This window comes from Artemia sp. Qi Xiang Cuo, chromosome 5 (genome assembly GCF_049724085.1).
Source record: "Artemia sp. Qi Xiang Cuo chromosome 5, ASM4972408v1, whole genome shotgun sequence".
NCBI lineage: Eukaryota > Metazoa > Arthropoda > Branchiopoda > Anostraca > Artemiidae > Artemia > Artemia sp. Qi Xiang Cuo.
The window spans coordinates 8433684-8445247 of NC_142798.1; the positions used below are offsets into that span (position 1 = coordinate 8433684).

At 36.2% G+C, this 11564-nt stretch overlaps 1 protein-coding gene across 1 annotated transcript in view; it reads right to left on the reverse strand.

Moving 5' to 3' along the window:
* LOC148951776 (C-type lectin domain-containing protein 38-like) overlaps positions 1-11104 on the reverse strand; it is a 94515-nt gene extending 83411 nt beyond the window's left edge. The window contains exon 1 of the mRNA XM_089088711.1: positions 11069-11104. The gene's annotated coding sequence lies outside the window, so the exon portion shown is untranslated. The remainder of the gene's footprint in view (positions 1-11068) is intronic.
* Between the last annotated feature and the right edge of the window lie 460 nt (positions 11105-11564).

Sequence of the window (11564 nt, forward strand, 5' to 3'; positions counted from 1 at the left end):
ATGTATCATATTTTTGACCATGCTGAACAAAATGGCTATCTCAAAATTTTGATCGGTTGACTTTGGGAAATAAATAAGCGTGGGAGGGAGCTTAGTTGCCCTCCATTTTTTGGTCACTTAAAAAGGGCACTAGAACTTTTAATTTTCGTTCCAATGAGCCCTCCTAAGATATTCTAGGACCACTGGGTCGATACGATCACCCCTGGAAAAAAAAAAAAAACAAACAAATAAACACTCATCCGTGATCTTTCTTCTGGCAAAAAATGCAAAATTCCACATTTTTGTAGATAGGAGCCTGAAACCTCTACAGTAGGGTTCTCTGATACGCTGAATATTTTGGTGTGATTTTCATTAAGGTTCTATGACTTTTAGGGGTCTTTCCCCCTTTTTCCGAAAATCGGCCAAATTTTCTCAGGCGCGTAACTTTTGATGGGTAGCACTAATCTTGATGAAAATTAAAAATATTTGAAATCAGCATTGAAATCGGATTCTTTTGATGTATCTTTACGCTAAAGTTTTTCATTGTTTAAAAAAATAAAGTTGTGAGACAGAGTCAAACTTTAGCGTAAAGCGCGAGGCGTTGAGGAGGGGACAGCCCCTTTCATATACGGAATAATTTATGTTCGTTTTAAGTTCTAATGTCGCTCCTTACTTTCAGTTAAAAATTTTTTTTTTTTATTTAACTTCTGATCGTTTTTTAGTTAATGCAGCTCTTATTTGCATATTTTTATTGCAACGAAATTTGCATATTAATTTTACTTTTATTTGGTTAAATGGCTTTCTCGAAACTTGTTGAATTTTATTTACGAACGTTTTTATTAGTAATAAATATACGTAACTTATGAATTAACTTACATAATGAACTTCTATACTCATATAATTTTATATATTTATTAGGGGTTTTTCCCCATTATCAACACTTCGTTCTTTAAGATAAAGTTTGAATTTTGCTTCAATTCTTTAAAAATTACCCCTTAATCACAAAGGCCGTTAATTAGAATAAATAGCTCTTATGAAAGCACTAAAAAATCTTTGGCTTAAAGAGCGAGGCATTGACTAGAAGGTGAACCCAATCATATAGCTAATGTTTTTTTGTTCGTTTTAAGTTTTGATGTTACTCCTTACTTTCAGTTGAAAAACTTGTTTTTTTATATTTAATTTCTGATTTTTTTAAAATAATGATGGGAAATCCGGCGCCCCCTTCATAGCAATATCCCTTCCCCCCTGAGAACTTCCTTCATGATAAGATCCTCCCATATAATTCCCGACCCACCCCACCCCCCACTACCAGAAAAAATTCCCCCTGAAAACGTCTGAATGCTTCGCAATAACCAATACTATATGTTAACATTGGGTAAAGTTCATAACTTTCTGCCCTCCCCCTGAGGGCTTCGAGGGATTAAGTCATCCTAAAAGTCATAGTTATAATATTTTCGACCATGCTGAACAAAATGGGTATCTCAAAATTTTGATCGGTTGACTTTGGGAAAAAACTGAGCGTGGGAGGGGGCCTAGTTGCCCTCCATTTTTTTGTCACTTAAAAAGGGCACTAGAACTTTTAATTTCCCTTCCACTGAGCCCTTCCACGATATTCTAGGACCACTGGGTCAATACGATCACCGCTGGATAAAAAAAAAAAACAAAAACAAACAAATAAACACGCATCCGTGATCTTTCTTCTGGCAAAAAATGGAAAATTCCACATTTTTGTAGATAGGAGCTTGAAACATCTACAGTACGGTTCTCTGATACGTTGAATATGATGATGTGATTTTGATCAAGGTTCTATAACTTTTGGGGGGTCTTTCCCCCTTTTTTCGAAAATCAGCCAAATTTTCTCAGGCGCGTAACTTTTGATAGGTAAGATTAAACTTGATGAAACTTGCATATTTGAAATCAAAATTAAAATTTGATTCTTTTGATGTATCTATTGGTATCAAAATTCCGTTTTTTAGAGTTTCAGTTACCATTGAGCCGGGTCGCTCCTTACTTAGACATAGACATAGACATAGACATAGGTTTATTAAGAACGAACAGCGTAGCCATGGCTAATTTATGTCGTCTTTACAACAATATGGAAAAAAAAAGAAAAAAAAATACAAATGACACTATAAGAACACTAACACGTGAATACAAAAAACAATAAGTCTTGTTGTATGCTTATACAAAACAGGGGACAAATGTGTTTTTGTAGCGGTTGGTCCTGCAGACCGGGGGTTGTAGCTTCGACTGGGATCTGGTTCTTTGGTTAACAGGAGCATCGGGTGGGAGGATCAGTCTGTGATGGGGCGAAGATAGCAGTGACTTGCCGAGGGACATGATCAGTGATAATCGTCTGTCGCTGAGGGATTCAAGGTTCAGTTCTTGTAAGAGTTTGTTGTAGTCGTCACTTCTGTTACCAACGATTATGTTAACTGCTCGTTTCTGCAAAGATTCAAGGTCATCGCAAAGGTAGTGGGTGCTCTGGACAAAAGGTCCCCAGACAGCAATGGCGTATTTGAATAGAGGTCTCACATACGTAATATAGGCATTTTTTTGGGTTTAAGTGTCGCAGCCAAACCTGCACATCAGGACTAGGGTCTGAAGTGATGCATTGCCAGCCTTAATAACCTTCTCCACGTGTTCGGTGAATGTGCAGTCCATCGATAATGTGACTCAGAGGATTTTTGCGGATGGAACAATAGGGAAAGGGACTTGCGGGAATTCCAGATCACGTTTTAAGGGGGCAAAACCTGAGGATCGTTGATTTATCTGCATTCAGTGTCAACTTGTAACGTTCACAGTCCTCAGAGAAGGATGCCAGAAGGGTCTCGCTGAACTGACGTTCAATTACACCTTCTCTCACGAGGTATTTGAGGACAAATGATAAATTGTCGACGAATTTGAGTCGCTCTTCGAAATTCTGAAGGAGGAAGTTGATGAGGGAGATAAATATGAAACCAGCAAGTCTTGTACCCTGAGGGGCTCCACAGGTAAGTTTAGACCAGTATGAGATTAAGTCACCTTCAAACAATGGAAATACACACTGCGTTCTGTCCTGAAGGAAGCTCATCACTAATGCAAGAGACCGCTTCTGTGCGCCTATTGCTCGCATATTTTTTGCTGCCGTAAGATGACAAATCAGGTCAAATGCCTTCCTGAAATCGGCGAGAGCTAGGTCGATGAAGGTACTGCCCTTGTCAAGCCACTTAAAGATAATGTCAACTAGGCGCACGAGGTATATCGAGGTATTGCAACCTTTGAGGCCGCCATACTGGTAACGGTCTATGTTTTCCCGCGTTTGCTTGAGCAATTCACGCAGGATGAATGACTAGGTGACTTTTGCAAAGGTAGATGTGATTGATATCGGTCGTAACTCGTCGCAAGATTTGGGTGTTTTAGTCTTCGGTATAACACGCACAAATGCGCGTTTCCAGCACGACGGGAAAGTTAACTGGGCGAAACATTCGCTGATGATGTGTCCAAGTGGCTTGGCGAGGAAAAGAGAGAACTCTCGTATTAACCTTATAGGCAGCTCTTCAGGAAAAGAGCTACTGGATGGACACAACTTGTTCAGCTCTTTGAAAACTTGATACTCAACTATTTCTATTTCACCTTCGTTGGGGCATATTAACAGTAGATTCTGTATTTCAGTGTTAGTTGGGGCAGGAAAGGATGTACAAATGTCAGTAAAGTAATTGTTGACGTCATTTGCACTCACGAGTGACCCATCATCGTTCAGAATACGGATTGTTTTTTTATATTTAATTTCTGATCTTTTTTTCTAAAAAATGTTGGGAAATCTGGCGCTCCATTCATAGCAAAGTCCCTTCCCCCATGAAAACTTTCTTGATGGAAAGATCTTCCCACATAACCCCCGACCCACCCACCCCCCTACTACCAGAAAAAATACCCTGAAAAACGTCTGTATACTTCCTAATAACCAATACTATATGTTAACATTGGGCAAAGTTCATAACTTTCAGCCCTCCCCCCGGGGACTTCGGGGGATTAAGTCATCCTAAAGGACATAGTTATCATATTTTCAACCATGCTTAACAAAATGGCTATCTCAAAATTTTGATCAGGTGACTTTGGGAAAAAAATAGCGTGGGAGGGGGCCTAGTGGCCCTCCGTTTTTTTGATCACTTAAAAAGAGCACTAGAACTTTTCATTTCCATTCCAATAAGTCCTCCCACGATATTCTAGGACAAATGGGTCAATACGATCCCCCCTGGAAAAAAAGAAAAAAAAACAACAAATAAACACGCATCCGTGATCTTTCTTATGGCAAAAAATGCAAAATTCCACATTTTTGTAGATAGGAGTTTGAAACCTCTACAGTAGGGTTCTCTGATACGCTGAATATGATGGTGTGATTTTCATTAAGGTTCTATAACTCTTAGGGGTTATTTTTTCCTTTGTTCGAAAACCAGCCAAGTTTTCCCAGGCGCGAAGATTGCCGAAGATTGTTCTTTTCGGCCAACCATCTAGGGCTAAACGGAAAGCAGGTCGTCCCCGTCTGGGGTGGGAGGACGTCATAAAGAAAGATTTAAAGGAAATGGGAACTTCGTGGACGGGTGTAAAAAGGGAGGCTTTGAATATATTGGGGTGGAGGAGGAGCGTGCGTAGCTGTGTTTGCCTCAGGCGGCTTGGTGCTGCGATGAGTTGTTAGTAGTAGTAGTAGTAGGGCCTAATTTGCCAGCTTAAAAAGTAGAAAAAGAGAAAGAAACGCTGATATAGAGGCCCTTGAGAGAGAACCCCCGAGATTATATGAAAAGATAAAGGCCAAGAATGATGAAATTAGTAAAAATGGAGAAGCAGAAGAAATGGTTAGTAAAGCCAGTTGAGAAGCAACCAGGAAGGAAAGGGAACCTAGTGAGCAGATAGGAGAGAAAGAGAAAGGTCGCATGAAGACTTTTGTGAGGTATCGCCGGCAGAATATCCTAGTTGTTAATTTATTGAGACCTACTAAACTCAGTAATGTTAGTTCTAGTTTAGATGTTCGTTCTAAGATATATAGGAACCAAGATCTTCTAGCAAGACTCTTATATATCGGCACTAATTATATCATTACAGAGGTTTTTAGCAAAATCTAGCCAAATTCAGCTCAGATAATTATAGGTGAAATATATTGCTTTCAAATACCTTTCGGAGGTCAATAAAAAGGTATTACAAATGAATGAGGAAATCGTCGATGAGGCCAAAAAAGAACTGTCAGCAATTACTTAAAAAAATTAAACCTATTGTTGCGCTTTAAGAGGAGATAATGAAGATGTAAATTGCTATTCTTAAACGTCAACAGATTATATAATGAATTAAGTCTGATTCGTCCATCTAGTGAAAAAGAAAAGTTTTTTTTTTCAAAATAGAAAAACAAAGTCACTTATAAGGCTTATAAAATAGTGCTCAGAGAAAACTTCAATCCGATAAAACGAGATCTGACAGTTTCGGGGTCTCTGACAACGACATTATAAGGGTAAGATGGGTATAAGAAATTGAAGCTGTGTCGATATTTTGAGATGGTATGAGGTCTCTGCTACATTTGTTACACTTTGGATGTGAAGGAAGATTCATTTTATGATGAGAAATTAGTGACAGTACTAAAAGGATTAAAAAATTAAAAGGCTTCGTGTGGAGTTAGCCAAATTTGAAACTGCATTAGTTGAAAAACATTCAGAAACTAAATAAAAAACGAGTCTTTTCAACTGAAAGTAAGGAGCAATATTAAAACTTAAAAAGAACAGAAATTATTACGCATATGAAGGGGGCAGCCCCCTCCTCAGCACCTCGCTCTTTACTCTAAAGTTTTTCAGTTCTTTTGAAAAAAAACTTCTTATTGTTCCAATTAAAAGATCCTTGTGTTTAAGGAGTTATTCTTAAAGAATTGGGACAAACTTCAAACTTTAGCGTAAAGAGTGAGGAGCTAAGGAGGAGGCATTAAAAAAAACGTTCGTTTTATTAAAAAGGAGGAGGCATTAAAAAAAACGTTCGTTTTATTAAATTAAAAACGTTCGTAAATAAAATTCAACAAGTTTCGAGAAAGCCATTTAACCAAATAAAAGTAAAATTAATATGCAAATTTCGTTGCAATAAAGATATGCAAATAAGAGCTGCATTAACTAAAAAACGATCATAAATTAAATTAAAAAAAAAAAAAATTAAACTGAAAGTAAGGAGCGTCATTAGAACTTAAAACCAACAGAAATTATTCCATATATGAAAGGGGCTGTCCCCTCCTCAACGCCTCGCTCTTTACGCTAAAGTTTTTTATTGTTTAAGAAAATAAGAGTTGTGAGAAAGTAAAACTTTAGCGTAAAGGGCGAGGCATTTAGGATGAGACAGCCCCTTTCATATACGGAATAATTTCTGTTCGTTTTAAGTTTTAACGTCGTTCCTTACGTTCAGTTAAAAAAATTTGTTTTTTTATTTAATTTTGAAAGTTTATGAATTAATGCAGATTTTGATTTTGGCTCATCGTAAATGAATAATTAAAACAAAACTTACATATTAATTTTACTTTTATTTGGTTTAATGGCTTTCTTGAAACTTTTTTTAATTTTATTTACGACAATTTTTATTAGTAATAAATATACATAACTTACGAATTAACTTACGTAACGAACTTCTATATTCATATATTTTTAATAAATATATTAGGAGCCTCACCCCTAGTCAATACCTTCCTCTTTAAGCTAAATTTTGAATTTTGTTCCAATTTTTTAAAAATGACCCCTTAATCACAAAGGCCGTTATTTAGAATAAATAGCTCTTATGAAATTACTAAAGAATCTTTGGCTTAAAGAGCAAGGTATTGACTAGGGGATGAACCCAATCATGCACGTAATATTTTCTGTTCGTTTTAAGTTTTGATGTTATTAAATAAAAAAACAAGTTTTTTTAACTGAAAGTAAGGAGCGACATTAAAACTTAAAACGAAAATAAATTATTACTTATATGAAAGGGACTGTCCTCTCCACAACGCCGCGCTCTTTACGCTATGTTTTTACATTGTTTAAAAAATGTTGTGAGACAGAGTCAAACTTTAGCTTAAAGAGCGCGGCGTTGAGGAGGGGATAGCCGCTTTCATATACGGAGTAATTTCTGTTCGTTTTAAGTTTTAATGTCGCTCCTTACTTTCAGGTTAAAAAACTTGCTTTTTTTATTTAATTTCTGATCGTTTTTTAGTTAATGCAGCTTTTATTTTGGCTAACTGTCATTGAATAAGTAAACAAAATTTTCATAAAAATTTTACTTTTCTTTTGCTAAATGGATGTCTTTACAAATTAACTTACGTAACTAACTTATATATTCGTATATTTTTCTTCTGGCAAAAAATACAAAGTTGCAGATTTTTGCAGATATGAGCTTGAAACCTATGTAATAGGGTTTACTGATACACTCAATCTGACGGTGTGATTTTCATTAAAATTCTTTTACTTGTAGGGGATGTTTCCCCCATGTTTAAAAAATCGGGTAAATTTTCTCAGGCTCGTAGCCTTTGATGAGTAATACTAAACTTAATAAAATTTATATATTTAGAATCAGCATTATAAACACATTGTTTTGATACATTTATTGACATCAAAATTCCGTTTTAAAAAGTTTCGATTGCTATTGAGCCGTATCGCTTGTTTTTTTTTATTGTTTTTTTTTATTACGTATATGCTATTACGTATATGAGGGGGTTCTCCCCTTAGTCAATACCACGCTCTTTACGTTAAAAGTTAAAAAAAATGATTCACACACCCCTGAATCACAAAGGCCGTTTAATTAGAATAAATAGCTCTTTTGAAAGCACTAAAAAAAAAAAATGTAGCATAAAGAGCGAGGCATTGACTTGGGGGAGAACCCCCTCACATACATTATAATTTCTGTTCGTTTTAAGTTCTAATGATGCTTCTTACTTTCAGTTGAAAAAACTTGTTTTTTTATACTTAATTTCTGATCATTTTTTTAAATAATGCTTAGAAATCCGGCGCCCCTTTCATTGAAATGTCCCTTACCCCAAAGAAATATCCTCCACGGAAAGATTCTCCAGAGTAACCCCCTCCTCTAGCCCCCCCCCCTCCAGAAAAATCCTTCCTGAAAATGTCTCTATACTTCCCAATAACCAATAAATAATGCTGGCAAGTCCGGCGCCCCCTTCATGGCAAGTTCCCTTCCCCCATGAAAACTTCCTTCATGGAAAGATCCTCCAACATAACCCCCGACCTCTCCCCCCACTCCCACAAAAAAAACCTACTGAACACTTCTGTATACTTCCCAATAAACAATTGTATTTGTTACCAATGGGTAAAGTTCATAACTTTTAGCCCCCCCCTGGGGACGTCGGGGGCTTAATTCATCCTAAAAGAAATATTTATCATATTTTTGACCATGCTGAACAAAATGGCTATCTCAAAATTTTGATCGGGTGACTTTGGGAAATAAATAAGCGTGGGAGGGAGCTTAGTTGCCCTCCATTTTTTGGTCACTTAAAAAGGGCACTAGAACTTTTAATTTTCGTTCCAATGAGCCCTCCCAAGATATTCTAGGACCACTGGGTCGATACTATCACCCCTGGAAAAAAAACAACAAAAAAAAAACAAATAAACACGCATCCGTGATCTTTCTTCTGGCAAAAAATGCAAAATTTTACATTTTTGTAGATAGGAGCTTGAAACCTCTACAGTAGGGTTCTCTGATACGCTGAATATTTTGGTGTGATTTTCATTAAGGTTCTATGACTTTTAGGGGTCTTTCCCCCTTTTTCCGAAAATCGGCCAAATTTTCTCAGGCGCGTAACTTTTGATGGGTAGCACTAATCTTGATGAAAATTAAATATACGTAACTTATGAATTAACTTACGTAACGAACTTCTATATTCATATATTTTTAATACGTATATTAGGAGGTTTGCCCCCTAGTCAATACCTTGCTCTTTAAGCTAAAGTTTGAATTTTGTTCCAATCCTCTAAAAATGACCTCATAATCACAAAGGCCGTTAATTAGAATAAATAGCTCTTATGAAAGCATTAAAAAATATTTGGCTTAAAGAGCAAGGCATTGACTAGAAGGTGAACCCAATCATATAGCTAATATTTTTTTGTTCGTTTTAAGTTTTGATGTTGCTCCTTACTTTCAGTTGAAAAACTTGTTTTTTATATTTAATTTCTGATTTTTTTAAAATAATGATTGGAAAACTGGCACCCCCTTCATAGCAATGTCTCGTCCCCCCTGACCACTTCCTTCATGATAAGTTCCTCCCATATAATTCCCGACCCACCCCACCCCCCACTACCAGAAAAAATTCCCCCTGAAAACGTCTGAATGCTTCGCAATAACCAATACTATATGTTAACATTGGGTAAAGTTCATAACTTTCTGCCCTCCCCCTGAGGGCTTCGAGGGATTAAGTCATCCTAAAAGTCATAGTTATAATATTTTCGACCATGCTGAACAAATAGCTATCTCAAAATTTTGATCGGGTGACTTTGGGAAAAAACTGAGCGTGGGAGGGGGCCTAGTTGCCCTCCATTTTTTTGTCACTTAAAAAGGGCACTAGAGCTTTTAATTTCCCTTCCACTGAGCCCTTCCACGATATTCTAGGACCACTGGGTCAATACGATCACCGCTGGAGAAAAAAAAACAAAAACAAACAAATAAACACGCATCCGTGATCTTTCTTCTGGCAAAAAATGGAAAATTCCACATTTTTGTAGATAGGAGCTTGAAACATCTACAGTACGGTTCTCTGATACGTTGAATATGATGATGTGATTTTGATCAAGGTTCTATAACTTTTGGGGGTCTTTCCCCCTTTTTTCGAAAATCAGCCAAATTTTGTCAGGTGCGTAACTTTTGATAGGTAAGATTAAACTTGATGAAACTTGCATATTTGAAATCAAAATTAAAATTTGATTCTTTTGATGTATCTATTGGTATCAAAATTCCGTTTTTTAGAGTTTCAGTTACCATTGAGCCGGGTCGCTCCTTACTTACAGTTCGTTACCACGAACTGTTTGACTCCTTATTTTCAGTTGGAAAAGATGTTTTTTTATATTTAATTTCTGATCTTTTTTTGTAAAAAATGTTGGGAAATCTGGCGCTCCATTCATAGCAAAGTCCCTTCCCCCATGAAAACTTTCTTGATGGAAAGATCTTCCCACATAACCCCCGACCCACCAACCCCCCTACTACCAGAAAAAATACCCTGAAAAACGTCTGTATACTTCCTAATAACCAATACTATATGTTAACATTGGGCAAAGTTCAAAACTTTCAGCCCTCCCCCCGGGGACTTCGGGGGATTAAGTTATCCTAAAGGACATATTTATCATATTTTCAACCAAGCTAAACAAAATGGCTATCTCAAAATTTTGATCAGCTGACTTTGGGAAAAAAATAGCGTGGGAGGGGGCCTAGTTGCCCTCCGTTTTTTTGATCACTTAAAAAGAGCACTAGAACTTTTCATTTCCATTCCAATAAGTCCTCCCACGATATTCTAGGACAAATGGGTCAATACGATCCCCCCTGGAAAAAAAGAAAAAAAAACAACAAATAAACACGCATCCGTGATCTTTCTTATGGCAAAAAATGCAAAATTCCACATTTTTGTAGATAGGAGTTTGAAACCTCTACAGTAGGGTTCTCTGATACGCTGAATATGATGGTGTGATTTTCATTAAGGTTCTATAACTCTTAGGGGTTATTTTTTCCTTTGTTCGAAAACCAGCCAAGTTTTCCCAGGCCCGTAACATTTGATGGGTAGGACTAACCTTGATGAAAGTTATATATTTGAATTCAGAATTGAAATTTTATTCTTTTGATGTATCTATTGGTATCGAAAACCCGTTTTCTAGAGTTTCGGTTACCATTGACCTGGTCACTCCTTACTTACAGTTCGTTACCACGAACTGTTTGAAAAATCCCAAGCTTTTGGTCAAAGAGGGTATTTCCTGAAAATGTATCACTTCGTTAAACCACACAAAAACTTAGGAATACGGTTACAGGAGTACAAAGAAAACCATAAAATTCTGATGTTTCTGTGACAGTGTTAATGCATTCTGAATATTAGACAAAATAAAATAATAAAATATCAACATACGTGCCCAAGCAAAGCTGAGAAAAGCAAACAAGTAAAGAAGCACTGACATCATCTCGAAAGATTATTTCGGCAACCAGAAGGAGACTTGGTTTTATAGTTTAATTTTATCTAAAACAAATATTTCATAAGTGAAATCTATCGTGGCAAATTCATGTGTTCAACTTAGGATCAAAGTTATAAATGGATAACCGAATTAGAAAAGTATAAAAAAGTGAAGACTTGCCAAATTTTAATATAATGAAAATTCTAGAAACTTTTGAGCAAGTTCAAATGAAGATATGATGCTACACTCATTTACACTATAAAAACGAATTAGATTTCTATCATTTTTTTTACTGGAATTTAAAACCAGTAAAAAACCGATTTCTTAAGAGCAGTGATTCGTGTATGAAGTTTAAAAAATTATTAATATCATTAGGATTTATATTTTGTTTTTAATTACAAAATAATCAACTTTCAATGTAAGTTGGTTTAATTAATCAAAAGTAGGTTACAA